Below are 4,845 nucleotides of genomic sequence, written 5' to 3' on the forward strand. Positions count from 1 at the left end.
GAGGCTGAGGGTTATGGGAACACGGCGCCTGCACCGGATCAGCGGCTCCTGGGTTACATCTCCTCCGCGCCCTGAGGGTCGGGGTGGGAGTCGGGGTGGGGGTGGGGCAGGCCAGCTCAGGGTTGGTAAAGCTCATGGGAGGGCCCAGGGGGGATTCTCACTGGGGTCCCGGGGGTGCCCTACCTTCCCGCTCTTCACGTTCTCTGCGCAGGCCTTGACATACATGGGCATGGCCATGACCACCTCCAGCCAGGCCTGCACGGCGCCCGCCTTCCAGTGGGACATGGGGGTGGTCCTGACCAGCTCCACCTGCTGCAGCCGGTCCACCTGCTCCTCGCCCTCCGACAGGCTCTGCCTCGTGGGGCTGCACTGGCTGTCCCTAACGCACCAGGCCCTGCTGGGAGGACACACACACGCCTCGGCTCCTAACGCACCAGGCCCTGCTGGGGAGAGGGTCCGGGGGACCGCGGGGGGCCGGGATGGGCAGGCTGTACCCCCTGAGCCTGCATTCCCCCTGCAGGAGGAGGGCAGGGATGTCTTCCCCCCAAGCATTTCTTCTTTTCAAAATCAAAATGGCCCGGCCGGTGTGGCTCAGTGGCTGAGCGTCGACCTATGAACCAGGAGGTCATGGTTTGATTCCCGGTCAGGGCACATGCCTGAGTTGTGGGCTCGATCCCCAGGGTGGGGTGTGCAGGAGGCAGCTGGTCAATGATTCTCTCTCATCACTGATGTTTCTATCTCCCTCTCCCTTTCCCTTCCTCTCTGAAATCAATAAAAACAAATTTAAAAATAAAAATAAGAATGGCCTTTGTATTGTTTTGCCACCACTCCCCCATTACACAAAGGAAAGAATTTTAAAAACGTAATCCAGACAAGAATACAAATAAAACAAGGTGGGAATGGCCCCAAGTCCCACACCCTCAGGCAGCAGCTGTTAGTATTTAGCGAAGCGCACGCCGGGAGACACACAAACCCAGGCTACAAACACACGCAGACCCACGCACTGCACCCCGCGTCCGTCCCGTGACACGCGGTTCTCACGGCACCCCTGCACCCGGGAGCAGCCTGCACGATCTTCCGACCGCACAGGCCTCAGGGATGGCCGCTCGACCTTTATTTCACCCGCCGCCTGCGATGGGCCCCGTTCTGTCCCCATGTTTCACCACCTTGGGCAGCAGGTCACCTTGGGCAGCTGGGTGATTTATCTTCTCAGGACAAAGCGAAGCCAGCTTCTGGAGCGGCCCTCGCAGACAATAAGTCTGTTCGCCAGCAAGTTCCAACCCTGTTCTTCATTGGGGCCACCGCGTCCACACCTGACGCTCTTTGGCTACACCCTGAGTGCAGCTGTGGCTGCCTCGGTCCCCCTGCCTTCCTGGGAGGAGTGTGGCTTGAGTTCGGCTCGGTGCCTGGGGAGGGAACCCAGTCCCAGGCCTTGAGCATCCTACCTGGGCAGGAATTCGCTGCCCCGGCCAGACTCCCACTGGGTCCAGGTGGGCAGGGCTGCTGTCGGAGAGGTGAGGGTGGGCTTGTGTGTTCGGTGCCAAGGTGTCTGCGGTGCCTGGCTCTGTCTCCCCAAGGGAGGGAGGTAAGGGGCCGTGGGAAGGGGGAGACTGGGAGAAGATGGGCAGAGAGAGAGACAGAGATGGAGAGAGGGGGAGGGAGGGAGGAGAGACTCCAAGAGCAAGTCTTCAGGAGAGAAATCCTGCCATAGAAACAGCAAATACAAAAAGACAGCAGGAAGGAGAGAGCGCACGGAGGGTGGGGAGGGCCTGGCGGACCCGTGGAGAGACAAGAACCCAACACGCTTCCTGCGAGTGTGCGTTCCTGGGCCGCGTGTCTTTGGGAGCCGGTGCTGGTGGTTCTAACGGGCCTCGGGCCCCTGAGAGGAGCTGGCTCTGCACTCTCCTTATTGCTGGACTCCAAGCTCCAGGAATGCGGGGGCCTCGCAGAGTTCACAGGAGCAAAGCACACGTTTCGGTTTCCGAGCAAAGACAGCCCTTGAGCGCGCCACCTCCCTCCGCCCACCCCGGGCTGAACCCCAAGGAGGAGATGCTGTGGGGTGTCTTTGGGGTCAGACACCATGAATTAAAGGCAATTTCCAGATGCTGGCAGTAGAGGGCCAGGTTTTATGGCCGGGATCCCGTCAGTCCCGGCTTTTATGTCCCCGCTGTCTCAGCCCTGAGGGGGAATCACTCATGGTTCTAGCCAGGCAGCTCCGCCAGCACTGAGGACCCAGAGGCCTGGCTGGGCCCGGGCAGCGTCTCAGGAGGGGCGGCCAGGAGGCAGCCATTCTGGATGCTGCCGAACACGAAGAGACGGGACACGGTGAGACTGTGGAGGAGAGACTGCCTTCTCCCGCCCACCCCAACACAGGCACGAGGGCACCCCAGACTGTCCGCAGTTAGTGAGGGTTCCCCCAGCTGGGCCCCCCGCGCAGGGTGTCCGCCTGGCTCAGGCGCAGGCACACTATGGCCGGTGGGTCACATTCAGCCCGCAGCCTGCCTGTCTCCATTAAAGGTGACTGGGGCACGGCCTCCCCTATCTGCCAAACGTGGTCTAAGGCTGCTCTCCTGCTGCAATGCCAGTGTGAGTAGTTGTGACAGATTGTCTGTCCAAAATCCTAACATAGTTACTGTCTGGCCTGTGATAGAACATCCTTTACAGAAACCTCGAGGCTCTGAGGTTGGCGTTGGAATATGAGAGACCTGGGTTTGGGAAAGTGTTTCCAATGTTCCCAGCCTCACTTTCCACATCTGGGAAATGGGATGATAACGATGTCGAATCACACAGGCCTATGGGAGGACCAGATGAGAGGCTGTATGAGGTATACACAAAGCTCAGCCTGGCATCTGGGAGACAGTGGGTGTCTGGCACACAGTGATGGCCTGGGGTCTCTGACCTCTGCAGGCTCATGGCACTTACAGTCGAGACCGGCTCTGTCCAGAAGAGCAGCTACAAGCCCCGTGTGGCTACTGAGCCCCGGTAATGCGGCTCGTCCACGTTCAAAGGGCCGGCGGTGTACAGCACACACTAGACTTTGAAGGCTGTGTACAAAACGATGTAAACTATGTTATTCATTTTTATCATCACATTAAAATGATAATATGTTGGGTCTGTGGGTTAAATAAAAGATATTACTAAAATTCATTTCACCTGTTTTTTTACTTTTTAATATGGCCACTACAGAATCTAAAATTGCATATGTGGCCTGCATGATGTTTTTACTGGCCTGGGTGGGTCTGGGTGGAAGGTTTTTTGTTTGTTTTCTCATCTCATTCCCACACCCTCAGTGGGTTTGGAGGTAAAGCGCCTGCTTCTCTGTTTCGGGTTCAGTCGTCCTGGACGTGCGGCCCCTGAGGCAGCAGCAGCAGCAGCAGCAGCACCTGGGAAGTTGTTAGGAGTGAAAACCCCTGAGCCTGCCCAGGTCTCCTGACATGGAGACGCTGGGGTTGGGCCCAGCAACAATCTGTGTCTTAATTAACAAGCCCCTCAGGTGCTTCTGATACATGCGGAGGTCCTGAGCCACGCTTTAATGCTTGCCCTTGAAAACTTATCCTGAATATTTAACTTGAAACCTAGCATTGATCAATATCTTTTTAAAAAAAATATACTTTTATTGATTTCAGAGAGGAAGGGAGAGGGAGAGATGGAAACAATGATGTGAGAGAATCATTGATTGGCTGCCTCCTACAAAGCCCCCACACTGAGGACCGAGCCTACAACCTGGGCATGTGCCCTTGACTAGAATTGAACCTGGGACCCTTCAGTCCCCAGGCCAATGTTCTATCCACTGAGCCAAACTGGCTAGGGCTGATCAGTATCTTAATACCTTCTCCTAAACTGTAAGATTATTATTATTATTATTTTTTTAATATATTTTATTGAGTTTTTACAGAGAGGAAAGGAGAGGGATAGAGAGTTCGAAACATCGATCAGCTGCCTCCTGCACACTCCCCACTGGGGATGTGCCCGCAACCAAGGTACATGCCCTTGACCGGAATCGAACCTGGGACCTTTCAGTCCGCAGGCTGACGCTCTATCCACTGAGCCAAACCGGTTTCGGCAACTGTAAGATTATTAAAAACATTCATTCTGATCACGTCTCCTGACTAAACCCTACCCTATCCAGTATTTGAATTATGTCCTTTTAAAACCCCCCACAATTGAGACATTGCCATCATGTAATTACTTTATACTGATAATATTAAATATTAAAATAATGTACCTACAGGTTTACCAATTTCTCTGTTCTTTATTTCTTCTTGTGGCTTAGACATTACTTCTAGGATAATGAAGAACCTGATTTAAAGGTTCCTCTGGCCCAGCTGGTGTGGCTCAGTGGTTGAGCATCGACCTATGCACCAGGACCGTGGTCGGCAAACTGCGGCTCGCGAGCCACATGCGGTTTTTGGGCCCCTTGAGTGTGGCTCTCCCTAAGCCTTAGGAGTACCCTAATTAAGTTAATAACAATGTACCTACCTATATAGTTTCAGTTTAAAAAATTTGGCTCTCAAAAGAAATTTCAATCGTTCTACTTTTGATATTTGGCTCTGTTGACCAATGCGTTTGCCGACCACTGCACCAGGAGGTCATGGTTTGATTCCCGGTCAGTTGGGCCCCTAGTGTGGCTCTCCCTAAGCCTTAGGAGTACCCTAATTAAGTTAATAACAATGTACCTACCTATATAGTTTCAGTTTAAAAAATTTGGCTCTCAAAAGAAATTTCAATCGTTCTACTTTTGATATTTGGCTCTCTTGACCAATGCGTTTGCCGACCACTGCACCAGGAGGCCATGGTTTGATTCCCGGTCAGGGCACATGCACAGGTTGCAGGGTCGATCCCCAG

Source organism: Myotis davidii, unplaced genomic scaffold (assembly GCF_000327345.1).
Source record: "Myotis davidii unplaced genomic scaffold, ASM32734v1 scaffold299, whole genome shotgun sequence".
NCBI classification, from domain to species: domain Eukaryota; kingdom Metazoa; phylum Chordata; class Mammalia; order Chiroptera; family Vespertilionidae; genus Myotis; species Myotis davidii.